General features: G+C 38.6%; 1 protein-coding gene across 13 annotated transcripts in view; it reads left to right on the top strand.

The window, feature by feature from the left end:
* CASK (calcium/calmodulin dependent serine protein kinase) overlaps positions 1-17,740 on the top strand; it is a 362,863-nt gene that overhangs the window by 34,585 nt on the left and 310,538 nt on the right. The window lies entirely within an intron of this gene.

Below are 17,740 nucleotides of genomic sequence, written 5' to 3'. Positions count from 1 at the left end.
TCTATAGGGGAAGTAAACATATAAATAACAAATTGAATTATTTTACTTTCTTCGTTTGTTCATATTATTGTGATTATTTCACAGTGCCTGTAAAGATAAGTTGCATATGTGAAGCAACTGGGGCATGCTAAGTCAGAATATTATCTTTAAAGCAGTAAACCTGTCTATCAAGTGAGCAAAAATGGCATAGCAAATGAACCAAAATGGTATGTAGCTTCTTGGAAACATTCATTCAACAAAATGTAGTGAACTGTTACTATGTCGCAAGTTCTTCTGAGCCCTGGAGATAACAGCCTTGAACACCTGGAAGGTTCCCTTTTTTTAATGAAACTTACTAGTCTACAGAGGAAGACCAGTGTTAAATAATAATTCTATAAGTAATTGTTTAAAACTCACTTGTGAGTGCCGTGAAGGGAGGCCAAAGGGATGCTATGACAAAACAGAGAGAGGGAGCTCACCCTGCTTCAGGAGTGAGAAATGGGGGAGTACTCCAGCTTCTGAATGGAGCTAGCTTTAAGACTCCACAACATACTTTAATTTTTTTATCATTGAATTTTGTGACTCTTTACTGTTTTCGCTGTTGCTGTACTGACGTCCTGTGCTTTGTGAGCACTAAGGGGAAAGAGCTTTACTTGCTCAGAGGGGAATAAAAACAGTTCTTAGATACTAAAGCTAAATCTTGAAGGATTAGTGGAGAGGGATTGGACAAGGAGAAGTGTATTCTAGGCAAAGGAAACAGTTTTCAAAAGTTAGTACAAAGGCATTGGGGGCAGCTGAGAATCTCATCTTTTTAAGATGATTGTGGTTAGTATAGGTACATGTATTATGTGTCTAGGTGGTATTGAGAGATGAGAGGAGAAAAATAAATAGATGAGAAATATCTTTGTAACCAAATTTTGTTTCTGCAAAGTTATTCTACTGACCTTTCCCCATCATTTCAGATAATCTAAGAGCTATAGGGGAATGGAGTAAGATTCTTTTCTCTTCCACATTTTAATCATTAACATTTTTAAAGTATAAGGATGGACTCAGTATAGATAATGAGATATTTTTTGGTTAAAAACATAATTGTAGGAGTGCCTGGGTGGCTCAGTGGGTTAAGCCGCTGCCTTTGGCTCAGGTCATGATCTCAGGGTTCTGGGATCGAGTCCCACATCGGGCTCTCTGCTCAGTAGGAAGCCTGCTTTCCATTGTCTCTCTCTCTGCCTGCCTCTCTGCCTATTTGTGATCTCTCTGTGTCAAATAAATAAATAAATCTTAAAAAAAAAAAAACAACCATAATTGTATGCAGTGCAATAACTGTAAGGGTTGCAGTCAGACTACTAAAGCATGGTTATCAATAAGTGAAATGCATTTGGATGACCTAGCTAGGACGAAGTTTGAGTGTTGGAGGAATCTATGTTACTGCATGCATATAAGATTAAGTTGACATGAAGAAAGAGTTGTTTGTTTTTTTAAGACTTATTTATTTGAGAGTTAGGGTGAGAAAATGTATGGGGATGGAAGAGGGGCAGAGGGAGAGGGGAGATAGAAACCCAAGCAGAGTCCGTGCTGAGCATGTGGAAAGGTTTTCTAAGTGTGATGTTCCAGGCATATTCTGATGAGGCAGAGTATTTTATTGCTAATGATCGGGAGATTGAGTGGAAAGAAATGATTAACAGGGAAAGCAACATGGCAGTTGAATGTGGAACACCGAAGCCAAGCTTTGCATGGCTTGCATCTGGGGCAGCCTCTGCCACTGATGTTCAAGTCACTAGACATTTCAGAATTTGGGTCTTTAGTTTTTTTCCTTTTTTGAACTTTTTACTGAAGTATAGCATAAACTACAGAAGAATATACAGACCGTAAGCATGTGGTGCTCGATGAGCTTTTACAGACTGAAATGCTTCTGTAGCCAGCACCCAAGGCAAGAAATGAGGCTATTGACGGAGCCATCTTTGCACTTCCTGCACTTCCATTTTTATCCTTAAAATAGAGTAATACTGTCTTCTTCACTGTTCAGGAGTGTTGAGAAAGGACAGAAAGTGCTTTGATCTCTCTCAGGTAGTTTTGTGCAAGTGAAGTGAAATAGCTCTATCACTGTGTTAGACCCGAGGAAGTAGGACAAGTTTCCGAAATTGTATAGAGCTCACTTAGGATATTATTAATAAACCTATTAAATTGGGGGTGAATGAGCAAGGAAGTCTGAAAACGGCAAAGCAAAGGACAAAACCACCATCTAAAACTAACCATAAAGATTTGCAAGCAGAGTGTGATGCCTTACTGTTAATTTATGCAAGATGTCATTCTTGGGGCACCTGGCTGGCTCCATCAGTATAGTCATGGGTTTGGGCCCCCAAATTTGGGTGTAGAACCCACTTAAAAAAATGTCATTCTTGGGACACAGTAAAGCAACTTATGTATTTTTTTAATGCTCTACCAGTATGAAACTGCTCATTACTTGAGAAAATTCAAGGAATGGTAGCTCCCAGAATTAAAAGCAAGTTGCAATGTGAAAATACTCACAAACCTTGAATTCACCAAATATTTCTCTTTAGGTTTCAAGAGATCTGATGTTGAATCTCCTTATATTAACCTGAATGTTAATGAATGATTTTAGGACAGGAAGTCCTCCTTCGTGTTCTTGGTCCTGTTAACTGAATAATTGCTTTCTTGCTGAGTAATCATAAATGAAACCACACACTCTTGTAGCACTTTCTGAAAAAAAAAATTCTAATTTATTTAGTGCGATGACAGATTGATGCTTACTCTAACAAATGACACTAGCTGTAGTCACCACAACAGTAATTCTGCACTTTTCCCTATTGCTTCCAAATTTATTTCCCTCCACAGCATCTTATTGGACCCCCTTAAGAGCTACTCTGAAATTTACCTATAAATGAAAAACAGTGAACTATGATTTTTAAATTCTATAAGGTAGGGTCATTTTATTTATTTCCTCTTTGATATTTAAAATTATCTTCGAGGGGCACCTGGATGGCTTAGTCGTTAAGCGTTAGCCTTCAGCTCCGGTTGTGATCCAAGGTCCTGGGATCAAGCCCCATATCAGGCTGTCTGCTCAGTGGGGATCCTGTTTCTCCCTCTCCCGCTCCCTCTGCTTGTATTCCCTTTTTTGCCGTGTCTCTATCAAATAATAAAATCTTTTTTAAAAAATCAAATAATCTTTGAGTGCAGAAGTTCAGAAAGAATTGAATTCTTTCAATTATTTGGTGATTTACTTGGGAAGTTCTTAACATAGGCAGTATAGTTCTAAAGAATAAACAAATAGAGCAGCTGTACTTGTAATAAACATTTGAGTATTGCCTAGGGTTTCCAGATTTTAAAGTAGAAGTTGAAAATGTGAAATTGAATGAAGAATTAGAACCAAATATCATTTGACTCCTATTTTCATAAACTTGCTTGGGCATTTGAATCATTCTCCTTTGGTTTCATGTAGTCAGCGACTTCAGTCCATTTCACTGGAGATGGGTCTCTGGGTCTCAAGCATGGCCTGCGACAGTAGAGACAAGTGGAGAGGCCGAGCACATATGCTAATGCTGCCCAGAGTATGTACTTTGGGGTGCAGTGTGCCCCCATTGTCATGTGACTCAGATCCTTCAGGAACCCAGTTTCTCTTCATCTTCTGGATGAAGTTTAGCATGGATAGAGGCTCTGAAAGAGGTATGCAGGTAGGTATGTAAGAGTGGTGTTTTTTTGTTTTGTTTTTTTCCCACATCAAGGAGGAGTCTAGTCACTGGTAATAAGGCAGAATCTGGTTTATGGTTACAGAGGGTATCTTAAATATGAACGCAGCATTAGGTAGTTTAAACTAAAACATGCCCAGAAAAAGAAACTGCCTTAATCCTTCTCAAGTATTTGGCTCAAGTACTCTGGCTGTTTAGCCAGAATTGAAAGGCTACCAAGTGGTCACATGGGCCCGTGAGTAAATGTAAACCCCTCCTCATTAGAACAAGGACTCTCCCATACAGCATGAGAGCTTGTCTTCCTCAGGCAAGAGGCATACTGTTTAGACAGACCTACTTAATTAGGACAGGAAGGAATTTGTTTTTTAATTGTCCCTGCCATTTTTTTTTTTTTTTAAATTTTTTATTTATTTATTTGACAGACAGAGATCACAAGTAGGCAGAGAGGCAGGCAGAGAGAGAGGAGGAAGCAGGCTCCCCGCCGAGCAGAGAGCCCGATGCGGGACTCGATCCCAGGACCCCGAGACCACGACCTGAGCCGAAGGCAGCGGCTCAACCCACTGAGCCACCCAGGCGCCCTGTCCCTGCCATTTAGTGTGAAACAAAAATTTGGAAACATAAACTGACATTCCATAGTTTGCCATTGTTGTTAGTGCCAGTAGATAGAACATTTCAAAGTACATAAGGTGTATATCATTATATTTTATATCAAATTCCCAAAAGCTCATACCTGGTACTAGAGTTAACAAAATGCTGTCCTGATTGTTTAGCTTCAGTTTCCCAAATTCTCCCCTCAGGTTATCAGAATACCTATATGATCACTTCAGGTTACCACCAAATCTGTATAACCTTCAACAGAAAGATTGCTCCCCAAAGCCATGGGGAGAACACCAGTCTTAAGAATATTTGTTCTGTGGAGGAGTGGCGTGTGTTTAGTCTACCTATGTCACAATCCTCTTTGAAAATCTTTGAGTCTATGTAGTAAACGTGTTCCACATCAGAATCTGTTTTGCTTTTTTATGTTTACATGACCTTAAACTCTGTCATATTTTAAATCTGATTTGCCAGAATTCACTCTTTTACTATAAAATGTCTATTATCTTTATACACTAATATATTTCCTTCCCCTAACAGTGAAACATATAGTTAGTTGATAGCTGTGTTTTTTGTGGACACTTTATTTGATGTGTTCAGAGTTGAATTCAATTCCACAGATACGTGAATACTCCAGATCTTGAATGAAACTATAGGATACCATCTCCTAAAGTATGTTTCTTTTTTTAAAAAGATTTTATTTATTTGAGAGTAAGTGAGCGAGCGAGCAGGTACAAGCCAGGAGGAGAGGAAGAAGGAGAAGCAGACTCCCTGCTGAGCAGGGAGCCCAATGCTGGGGCTTGATCCCAGGACCCTGGGATCATGACCTAAGCCAAAGGCAGATGTTTAGCTGACTGAGCCACCCAGGTGCCCCCCAAAATATGTTTGAAGAACATTGTTTCCATCTTTTTTTTCTAAGTATAGTATGCTCAGAAGTTTAGGACATTCTAGTTTTAAAGAAATTTAACAAGTCTCTTTTCCATGGGACCTTTCAGAGCCTTAAATTTGCTAATATGCATTGAGATCTTTAAAAAAATAGGAGTGTTCTTGAATGTCTTCTTAATGTACTTTACTCTTAGAACCTTTGAGTCGTAAAGCATTTTGTAAGAATAGTGAACCTCAAAACATACCTTAGGAAATGTGATAGGGATAAAAATCGTTTAAAAAATGAGTAACTGGGGCACCTGGGTGACTCAGTTGGCTAAGTGTCCAACTCTTGATGTTAGATCAGGTCATGATCTCAGGGTCATGAAATCGAGCCACGCATCAGGCTCTGCACTAAGCAGGGAGTCTGCTTGAGATTCTCTCCCTCTGCTCCTCCCCCTACTTGCACACTTGTGTGCAGTCTCTCTCTCGAAATAAGTGTTTGTTTGTTTTTTTAAACGAATAACCGGGGTTCCTGGGTGGCTTAAGTCAGTTCAAAGAGTCTGCCTTTGGCTCAGATCATGATCCCAGAGTCCCAGGATCAAGCCCCGCATCGGGCTCTCTGCTCAGTGAGGAGCCTGCTTCTCTGTTTTCTCTCCCCCCCTGCTCATTCTTTCTCTCTCTCTCTCTCAAATAAATAAAATCTTTTAAAAAATGAGTAACCAAGTGTTTCATAGGAATTAAAACCTTTATTTGGCATTCTTGAGCCATGGTGGTTGGAAGGAAGAGAAATGGAGAACAGTATGAGGAGAATGAAGACTGTGGCACTTTGAGTTTCAGAGTTCAGGTCCTAGGTCACCAGATGTCATGTGTCTGTGTGTTCATGAGTATGTGTCTTGAGGATGTGTGGGAAGTGGTGCTTGTCTTTGCATTTTTTGACCTAGAGTCCTCATCTACAAAATGAGGGACTGGATCAAGTGACACCTGGGATCATCTCTACATCTCACGTTTTTTCTAGATGAGCCTCACTTTACCAAAACTCTGTACAGAAGCTAGAATTCTAGGTAATTTGTTAGGCATCTCTCACTGTGGAGAAATCAGCTTCTCAAGCTGAGTTTTGTCACTTTTTCCCTCCAGTCTAATTAAATGTAATTCACATATAACTAAGTTTACAGCAGCATAACATGTAGAAGTTAAATCCACCTGTAATTATAGGCATTTACTTTCTCATCCTTGGGAGGTTTTTTTGTTTTGTTTTTGTTTTCGCCATTATGTGATTGACGTTGATTACTGCTATTAATGAAAAAGTTGGTCTTTTAAAACTCAAGTGTCATAATGTGTTTATTTCACTTTAAAAATGTACTGGTTGATTTTTTAAAAAATATATACTCATGCCTCATGAAAATAAATTGCATTCTAAGACATATTTTTATTCCTTCCCATTTTTAAAATTATTAAAAATTGTAGTAAAATGTATATAACATGAAATTTGCTACTTGCACCCTTTTAACTGTACAGTTTAGTGCCTTTAGTTGTATTCACAATATAGTACAACTGTGTCTAAGATGTATTGTTAGCCTTTTGGTAAGCAAGGCTTTGTTGTGATTTAACTTGGTTGTATTTTATAGCACTTTATACCAGGATAATTTTCTGCTAAATTCTAAAGATACCATGATCCTACTTAGATGTTATGGTAAGGGAGAGAAACTCATGGCATAGAATGGTTAAATGACTTCTTCAGAGCCTAGTATTAGATCTTAGTTAACTAAATCCTTTGGTAGATGTTGTAGTTTGAGCTGATTGGTCAGACTTGAAATGAGCAAGTACCTTATTGAATCGTCGGTATTCTACTGCCACAGCATTCTTTTAAGGTAATGAGTATTTCAAGCAAAAGAAATGCCGAGTTAGATCTCCTATGTACTGGCATACCCTCTCCATTCTTGGCTTTGGTCTTTCTGGCAGTCTGAAGTTAAAACTATAGGTTTCGCCCTTGCCTACAATGTCTATTTGGCAATGAGGCTGAAATCTCTTCCAGATTCTGTCAGAAATGAATCTTTCTTCTAGCCTGGAGGTGCTGTGTCGCATGAGCAGATTCTCCCTCTTACTCCTGGTCATTAACCTTCAGTCTTTGGGTAAATGAAGTGACTTGTCCCTACAAAAAGAGAGTAGGGACCAGTCTAATTCCCCTTTTTGAGGGAAGACCAGAGAGTTGGACTAATAGTTGGTGTTGAATTTTAGAACTAGAATGCACACATTCTTCTCTCCAGTCACAGGTGATGATTGTCCTGTGGTGGTTGATGAAACAGGGGCAGGATTGGTAGAAAAACCTATTGAGGAAACCTCTAGTGCCTTACAGATTTTTTTTTCTAAGTCCAAATTTAGATCTTGGCAGAATGGGAGTAGTTACCTACCTCTAACACTGTCTATGAAAATCGAGGAAATAGGCACGGAGTAACTGTAACTCAAAAATCACTTGTAAAGCCAGAATTGGACACCCATATTTCTTGACTCTTGCTCTAATGCTAGATTCATGGGAGTGTGACTCTGTTCATTTATTTGCCTACAGAGCATTTGGTAGAATTGTCGTTGCCATGTACTTATAGAATTACTCTAGAAGAAATATCATTTTTTTAAAGATTTTATTTATTTATTTGACAGAGATCACAAGTAGGCAGAGAGGCAGGCAGGCAGAGAGAGAGGAGGAAGCAGTCTCCCTGCAGAGCAGAGAGCCCGACGTGGGGCTCGATCCCAGGACCCTGGGATCATGACCTCAGCCGAAGGCAGAGGCTTTAACCCACTAGCAACCCAGGCGCCCCTAGAAGGAATATTATTAATATTCTAGTTCTGCATCACCTCCTAACCAACTAAAGATATTTTTAGTGCCACTTAATAATGTAACAATATAGCCGAAAGGAAACGTAAGTCAATATGCAGTATTAATTTCACTTTTTTGTAAGTTTGAAAATTCTTTTTCAAATAAACGTTGAACATGGAGATGCTTTCTTCAAAATACAGTGTTTTTTTTCATATCGTAAGTGAATACTTACTATATACTTTTTAAAAAGAAAACCCAAAGTACTACAGAATATAAATAAACATACTAGGCAACTGAAGTCTGCAGATTTTCCTGATAAATACAACAGGGGAGTTTTTGCCTTTATAAAGGGGATAAAGATTGGATAACTTCAGCAGGGGACCTTGGGCATATATATGTCTGATACAGGTGTGAGGCAGGGATAACCTTGTGATTAAGAAAAGCATGGGCTCTGGATCTGGAATTTCTGGATTTGAATTCTTGTTGAACCAGTTGCTGGTTCTGGGGCTGGGCTAAGCTTCTCTGTACCTCAGTTTTCCTCCTCTGTAAAGTGGAATAAAGACACTGCCTATCCTAGAGTACTTATGAGAACTTGAGTTAATACCAGCAAGTCTTAGAGAGATGACTAGCATATTGTGCTCAATACCTTATAATATTAATACTGTATTCTAACATATCCTAATACAGTACCTATCACTAATAATTTTATCATTCTTACTGCTCTTATTGGAAGACTGCGGGAAATGTGACATGTGAATGGGTAATCTTGGTAAGTGCAGGATATTTGACCTATGGAAGCTTTTCACTACTTGGATGTAAATATAAATATTTTAATCAGAGTTAAACCAATATTAATGAATTTTTTTGTTGAGAAAGTATTTCCCAGCCCAGATGGTTCCACTAAGCCAACTTAATTCCTTGATCACTTTTCTGTACCATACAGTTAAACCATTTGTAATTTTTTTCTGTTTCTGTATTTTCCTAGAAGTATTGGGATAATTTTTTTTTCTGTAGAAGTCCTAAAATCAGGCTTTCAAAAATACCAAATCTTTAAAACAATGGCTTCTAGCGTTGTAAGTTTTCTTTTACACAAGTCACTTTTATCATTTTTACACTAATATACCAGCCAATATAGTCTTCTTTAAAAGAGGCCTTCCAGATCATTCCTCATTCCACATGTGTTCTTGTTTCCCTGGCAGTCCTCTCTACTGGCTTCCCCTGACTTTGATATTCTTGTTATTACTACCCCCTTCAAAGCATCTCAATATCTCGAGTCAGCATAAGCAGAGGTAGATTGTGACTCATTAAGTGATGAGGGGTGAAGGTGCCCCCATAATGAGGTTTCTGATGACAAGGAGAGTAGCATGGCTGAGGCTGAGAGAAAACCGAGATGTTTTCTGTATGAGGAGTCCAAGGTGGGAGCAGGAAGAAGGCTGAACTGGTTTTGCAAACGCTCTAAGCAAACTGCCTCCTCAAGAGCAGGAGCTTTGACAGGACCAGAAGGCTGTAACAGGCCATAAAGAAGGCTCACTGAAATTTAGGGAAGAACCAGACGGGTTAGCATGATGGTTTTCAAATATGCTCTGTTGCTGATCAGTTCTACTCTAGGCAAAGACAGAAGTACAGAACTTCACTTTTTCAAGAGCACATTACTGAAACTATTCTCTTAGCAGTGACTTCCTAATTTAGGGGCAGAATCTCTCCAAGATTTTTAGAGAAAGCAATAAAAACAGATTTGCTCTGATAACTTTAGCATTGTGAACGATGGTTGGTAGTTGAATTCATGTAATGCTTTACTAAGATTGGAAAACACAAAGCACTGTATGTTTGATTCAAGTACTCCTCTAAACCAGTAAGCAATCTGTTGCCACCCATGCTTGTCTTGGTTCTGTGAAAAGCAACGTTATGGCAAAGGCCAAGAGCATCGTGGGCAGTGGTGGAAATAGCAGCCTTTGCTAATTCCACCAGTCAATACAACCATCTTTATTTTCTGATCACCTGAATACATTTTACCAACTAGAGTTAAGGTTTAAGCTGAGTGATCTCTTTCAGAAAGAATGCTTAGTCTTGATCAATAGTGTATTACCTGTAGATGAGCTATCTAGCCCTAATGTCCTTTCCTCAGCTGGTATTGAGGCCCATTTTATCTGTCCAAGAATGAAAGCAGCAGATGTATAATACTCTGGAATGTTTGTATTATGGATCAGCAAAATATTTGTGGTAAATCAGAGGTATAAAACAGGCTAAAAAATCCAGTCTATTACATGAAAGGGACAAACTACAATCTCATTAATTACAGTAACTCTGCATTTGTGTACTGTGGAAATACCAGAATTTTCCAACAAATGGAATGGTAATGGCTTTTCTGATGTGTTCCCTAGAAGGAATTGTGTTCTGTGATTTTTTCCCCCCAACTGATAGTCTTTGTTATTCAGTGCTTTCAGTGTTATTTACTAATAGTGTTACAGCCAAAATAAAATAGAACCGTGCAGTGGAACTCATTTCTTCTCTGTTGTAGCTGGCTCTGTGAAAGATGTTGGAGGAAACCTAATTGCCTACAGCCCTGCAATGAATTGCATACCAGATGTACTGTTTCAAAGTCTTGGTTCTTGGTTTGCGTTTTTTCACCTTTTACTTCAGTATTAGCCTTTTGTTTGGAGCATTTAATGCTAAGCAGTATAAATATGTCTTTCTAGGCGACATAATTGGATTCTCATTTTTCTTTCCAATAAAGAAGGCAAGGTCAGCATAACTTTGTATTTGCTTCTCAAGCTGTTCTTTGAGTTGGGAGAATTGAGTCAAGGTCAGAAATATGGATTTCTTCTTTTTGCTAAAATTTAGTAGAATGACTAAATATTTCCGATAAAAAGCTCTTCTGAAAGCTTATATTTTAGATACTATTCAAACGGCATGATTTCAGACCTTTCGTTTGTCATATTTTTCCTGACACCAGCACTCTTCTGTCAGCTTCTCACTTATTTTACTCTTCAGCCACAAAGTATTTGATCATTTTCAGGGCACAGGAGGAAACTGAGTGAACCCTATGACCTCAGCTATTGTGTTAGACATCTTATACAGGATTAGTTCCAGGTGAGTTCCATGGATTTGAAGTTTCTCAGTTCTTGGATCACATTTGTCCTCTTCAGATTGCCCCTGCTCTGAGTCCTCTGGATCCTGATCTCCAGTCCAGTTCAGCCTTTGAGTGCCCATCTTCCCTTGGCAGCGGGGAGGCGACTGACCAACAGAGTCCTCTCTGAGCTCCTCCTAGAGCACCTGCCACTAACACCTTTCCTTCTGGCCTCTCTAAGCGACAGGCCCTCGCCACCCGGCCTGTCTGCTTATGCTGTCGGTGATGACCGGCAGCCAGCACGGAGGAAGAGCCGGCCACTGGCCAGCACCAGGTGAGGAGAGGGGACCCAGAATGGGAAGAGAGTCCGTGCCAAAGGCCAACTCTCAACTGGCTTGTTTTAGCCCAGGGTGAGCTTAGTCTCTGGCTCTTCCACTTCCTCAGTTCACTGGTAGAGAATTGTGCATCAGCAGCCAGGTCACAGCTAGTAGATGGATTGGGAGTTTCATGACCCTGGTGTCCTTGTACTTCGGCCTGATTCTCAGAGCCCTAAAGAAGGGTGCCAACCAAGTGCAACACAATACAGCTAAAACTTCTAGTTGTTTTCTGCACAGAATCTTCTCTGAATTCATTTTGCATTTCAGGGAGAGGGAAGGATTTATTAAGCTGTACAATGGTGGCTGACCTATGTGTACTAAATGGGATAAAAGTAGTAGACAGGGAAAGTAGACCAGAATCAGTCACAGTTTGTTAGGCTTTTTGCTTAAGGAATACTTACTTGTGGAGATTTTGACTTACTTAATTTGGAAAGTATAAGATTTCTCCACTCTGTGACATGCCTTCAGAAACAATGAATCTTTGTAAGAATTGCCAAAGTACTAGGAGTAGAAAAAGTTAAAGCAACAAAATTAAAGGTGACTGACATGGGCAGGAAACAAAAGACATTGAGAATAATGGTCCCCACAATGGCAGGCCCAGAGCTGTGGCTGAAGAAGGTATGTGCCTTTAGGCTGGCTCTAGAGAAGGAAGGAGTCTTGCTCAGAGGCGACCTTTTTAATGAGGCTTACCCTGACTACCCTTAGTATTCTCGATTCCTGAATGTTACTTTTTTCCTATAGACTTATCCCCTCTTAATATACTTTATAATTTCCTTATTATGTTTATAGGTAGTAATATACTTGAGTTTAAATGTATTTTGTATTTTTGCCTGTCCTGCCTATTCTCTTTGATTTTTTTTTTCTTACATGGGTATTTTTTTGTCACTCCATTCCCTCCCCCAATTAGTTTGGGATTTAGACATTGTTTCCGTTCTTTCGGTGGTAACCCTTAAAATAACGTGTATTGTGCATTTACGGAGTGTAATACTGGGGAGTCTTATAACCCTTATCTCACCCAGCACAAGGATCTTAGGAAATTTGAATTTCATTCCTTCTTGATTTCATGTCATACATTTTAATTCTCTATATTTGCACACCAACAGAACATTGTTTTACGCAGTCTGTTCTTAGATTTACCCATATATTTATGTCTGTTTTGCTCTTCATTCTTTGCATCTCTGATCTTCTATCAGGGGTAATTTTCCCTCCCAGAAACTGGCTTAGTGTGGATCTGCTATGACACCCTCTTTCAGTTTATGTTCACCTTTGCTTTCATGATTGAAGTCTCTGGGTATAAAATTGTTTGGATGACAGTTAATTTCATCTCATTGAATTGTTCCATTGTCTTCTGGATTCTCTTGTCAGCTGTCAAACTGTCACTTTTTTGAAGATAATCTTTTTTTTTTTAAACCTCTGGTTATTTTCTCTTTGTCTTTGTTTTCCTTTGGTGTGTCTGGGTATAGATTTTGTTTATTCTGTGATTAACTGAGAGTCTTGAATTTGTTGCTAGACCTGTCTGAATATTCTGTGAAAGTATTCTATAAAAACGTTCTCCACTATTTCCTCAGATATCACCTTGACCTCATTGTCTTCTTTCCTGCTGGGACCCCAATTAACATACATGAAATCTTCTCATTATTTCATCGGAGTCTCCTACTTTGTTCTTTGTTTTCTACTTGTTTTTCTTCATGATGTAGTCCAGATCATTTCTTCTGATTTGTATTCCCCTTTACTAATTCTTAATTCTTAATTTCAGCTCTTTCTACAGTAGGAAGGTTGTTCCTGCTTGCCTGTTTCACTATGAATAAGAACAGAACTCTCCCTGATTCTTTCCTGATTCTTGGTTTTGATAGTGAAATGGCACCTTAGTAGTATGGAAGATGTCTCGTATTTTGTAGGGAAGGAGGAGTAAAGAGATCCTTGTCCAGTAACAGATGACCCCCTGAAGAAGTCCCCTCTTGTGCCTGTCAGGCACAGGCCTAGATGCCTTCTCTTATCTCCTCAGAATTCTTTGAAGTAGCTGTCTTTTTCACAGTTTAAATAAAGTGGACTCAGAGAGACTGAATGACCGCCCAAATGTCATCCTAGTAAGGGGCAGATCCAGGATTCAGCCCCAAGTCTTTGGAATTCTGAAGCCCATCCTCTGTTTATGCTGTGTTGGCTTTGATTCAAAGAGGAAAAAGTCTATCAAGAGTTAAAGTGTCTTCTCTTAAAGCGACTTTTCATACTTAAGGAATATTTGCAGCTGGTGTTTTTGGACCTGTAGGTTGTTTGGGCATGCCAAAAGGAAGTTGTAAGTTCATTACGTAGTTTTCACGTGCAAGGATTCTGGACTAGTAGAATAATTTTTTCCCTTTTGAAATTTCAGCGGTCACTGGGTGGAGCTCCCCCAAAAATTCATATGTTAACAACATCATGTTCTTTTATGTGATCTCAACCCATCTGTTTTGTATCTGTGCTAGATATTCTGCATGCTTCATTCCTTTTTTTTTTCTTTAATGGCCACTATGAAATAAAGGATTTGGTTAAGGGACAGTAAATGGTAATTACATATATATTGATTTTTAATGGGTAGATTATTAGTCATTGGTTATAGAATGTTTCTAATTTTATCATCTCATATTATGCTTTAAGGCTTATGATTTAAGCCTGTGCTTAAAATTTAGTCTTCAATCCAGCATTAATTAGGAGCCATGGAGTTTCTTTGTCTTGTAACTCTTAATTGAGCTTATTTATTTGTAATTTCATCAAAAAAGTGATCATATGAATAAAATAAATAGTTTATTTCCATTTGGTTACATCTTGTGGTAAACTGTTACTGTGATTGAAGCTCATATTTAATCTTATCAGATTATACAAAGTAACATTTGTTTTAGTAAACTGTTTAAACATTCAAGTAAACAAAAAGCTTCAATTGATTTTGAGGTAATCATTATCACAGCTGATTTTATAAACTTTTAGGTTGCAAAGCTTTCTAAATTTTAGGAACTATGTTTGGGTCTGTGCCATTACAAAATACTGCTTTTGTAAAATGCCTCAAGTTTACAAGGCCTGTTTCAAATCATTAAAACAAAGTGCTTAAGAACAGATGTTACTACATGTTAGAAGTAAAAAAGTCTGGTTTTTGAGTTTTAATTATAATAGCATTAGAAAGATTTTGAACTGGCACACATTTCTAGTAAAACAAAAGAATGTATTTTTAAAGAATTATTTAAAAATTAACATGTTGTATGATTTTGTAACTTTTGCCTGCCTTTCAGTAATTGGCCCTGACAAGTTAAAAGTTTTATTTCTACTAGAGAAGTGAAAATCTCCAAGAGATTAAAGAGCTAGAAAGCTATTAACTGTAATTTAGATGAAATAAAATATAATTATGCTAATGGGTCTTGTTTGTGCATCCTAAAATGGATTTGAGTCCATTTGTCCATCCAGAAAGCATTTGCGTCTCCACAAGCATATTGGCACCCATAGTTCTATATACTAAGAAACAGTGTGGATAAGCAAAAATCCCTGCCCTCAAAGTACTAGTTTAGTCACCTAACAGATCCTTTATTAAGAGCTGATCTTCGATTGTGCATCACCTTATTTATGGGAATTACTATGCCCCACCTTTCCTCACTTTCTATAATAGGTAGGATCAAATAATGAGATTATTAAAAACACCATTTTCCCACCAATACAGCATAACTAAAATACACCAAAGAGACTCTGGTATCTTAGATCTCCTTTTAGATTCCAGAAGACTGCCGGGGTGAGCAAATGTGCAAGTATGAATGTGTGCGCACACGTGTGTGGAGACAAGAGAAAGATACCCCTGTTCTAGTATACCTTGTCTAGCTCGGCATTCCTCAAACTGCAGAAGGATGCGAAACATCAGTTACTTGATTGAGACTAAAATTCTGAGCCAGGAGTCCTGGAAACTATAGCATGGACCTGACAAGTTTAATGACTGCTATTTTTAACTGGCTGTATTGGACTTAAAGGAACTGCATCTCATTCCTGAATTTTGAATAACATGGATTCCAAATACCAGCTAGAACAGAAGAGGTTGAAAATGTACTGACTTCCATTTCTGGGACAAGATAGTTTAGACTCCCTTATTCCTGCCCCAGCCCTATAAATACAAATATAAATACCTTGGAAATTATTTAACTGACATCAATAAAATAGTTCAGAAATAGAAAGAGGGTAGAGTAGCAGTACTTGAAGAATGACAATGTGGAGAGTTCATTTTTTAACCTCCCATTTACTTCTGGACTGGGTGTAGGAGAGACCGACTGCCCAGATCCACCAAAGGCACAGAAAACAAAAACAAAGCTTGCTTTCTCTAACCCCTTTCCCCAAGCAAGGGAAAGCTTAACAGAGACTTAGTGGGACCCCACACCTGGAGCCCAGTGGGCAGTCTGATCTGCCCAGAGTCCCAGCAAGAACAGCAAAGCCTGGGGCCCTGGTGGGTGGTCTGATCTGCCAGCAGCATCAAAGCCCTGGCCATTTCAGTCCCCCTCCCACAACTAGGCCCCAGCCGTCTGATCTGCCTACAGCAGCAACAAGAACAAAGGCCAGGCCATGGTAGCAGCTGTTACTTGTTTCCCTGCTGTCCACCCCATGGCAGAGGAGACCCAGGCCTGGGAGCTTCTGACTGCACCCCGTTCTCCTTTAAGGTCACCCAGTGAGATCAAGTACGACTACCTGCTAAAATATAAGACTCTTTGATCTAGAGTCTAATAAAGACCACAGTGTCCAAGATACTTAATAAGCACCAGGAAAGCCACAATTTGAAAGAGAAAAGGCCAATACTGCTGAGGCCAATACCGACTTTGAATCAGATATTGGAATTATTCCATGGGGGTTTTAATTCAGCTGTCATAAAACTGTTCCAACAGTTGGTTACAAATTTTCTTGAAACAAATGAAAATAAAGATCTCAGCAAAGTAGAGCCAAGAGCATTACCTTATGAATCGGAGTTGGACTGTGAAAGAAACGGATCAAGAATGGTACCTTACCTTTTGGCTAAGCAACTGGAAGGAAATGTGGAGTTGGTCTTCAACTGAGATCAGGAGAAAGACTGAAAAGCGCAGGGGCTCAGTTTCCTGTGCGTTGAGGAATGTGCTAGTCCTTTTCTCTTGTCCCCTGTGCTCTCTTAGAAGCCTTATTGATTAAAAGGAAATACTTAGAAAAGCACAGTTGATCCATCCCTGGGAAACTGGTTAAAAATAAGCTTTACTAACTTGCATATTCCTTGTAATATGCGGGGACTTTGCTTTCTTACCTAACTTGAAAAATTCTCCAAATGTCTGAATATTCGATTTTACTGTCTTGCCTGAACAGTTTATATCCACTTATTTTATACTCTTCTTTTCTTATTTTTTCCCCTAAAGCAGTTATTTTCCAGATCATCTCCTTCTTTAGACCTAAAAACTGATTACTACAATTATGATTCAAAACCTATTTTCTGCTGCCCTGCACTGAGCTGGGTAATTAGGTATAAATGCTTATTTCCTTTGTGTGCTTTGCCTTTTTGTTAACTGTTTTTTGGTTAAAAGACCAGAGGTTACATTATTGCCTGCTGAATATGCTTATATTAACAATTGTAAAAAGTAAATTACTTTTGGGAGTATTAATGAATAGACATTTAAATTGCATAGTTAAATCTTTTCCATCCTTTACTAAACAAACAATTGGATTATCTCCCTCTCTGTAAGAATTTAAACAACAATTTATATGCCCTGTGGGGGTGGGAGAATATTTGTTTCAGAGAAAAGTTGGAAATCTGAATATCTCACTGCAGTTAAAACTTTGTAATTTGTAGTGTGATTATAAATATTAAAATTTAGATCACCAGTCCAGCATGCTTTCCAGGGAACACTGATGATTAATAGGTGCAGCATGGGTGATGGGAGTTGAGGATGAAGGAGAGATGCTGGTTTTCTGACTTCAAGACTTTAGCTGCTGATGTGTCTTCACATTTGAATATGGGGCGGGGATGAGGGGTAAGTATTTTATATGGTGTTTGCCAGACTTGACAGAAACTTTTATTCCTTAAGGACTCCACAAGATGCCAATTTGGGAAACCCCAATTTAGAGTGTTAGCTAAATCCATTTTGGTTTCTGTGCTGCTATATAAACTTTACATAATCCTGTTGCAACTAAAATGAATAATAGAGAAAGGAGCATATTGCTGGCTTTGAGGTTTCTTTCGCTAATTTATGTAACTTAAATGAGATAATTTTATTTAATTCAGGATTAGGTCTAACTTGTTATGAAGATCCATAAAACATGGTTCTGAGTGAGAAGAAATTAACAGTACTCTACAGAAGTATCAGTGAAAAAACAACCTATT

Source organism: Mustela putorius, unplaced genomic scaffold (assembly GCF_011764305.1).
Source record: "Mustela putorius furo isolate JIRA1106 unplaced genomic scaffold, ASM1176430v1.1 tig00003836_pilon_pilon_pilon, whole genome shotgun sequence".
In the NCBI taxonomy this organism is placed as follows: Eukaryota; Metazoa; Chordata; class Mammalia; order Carnivora; family Mustelidae; genus Mustela; species Mustela putorius.
Note: the sequence above shows the minus strand (reverse complement) of the source record. Positions and strands in the feature narration are given on the sequence as shown.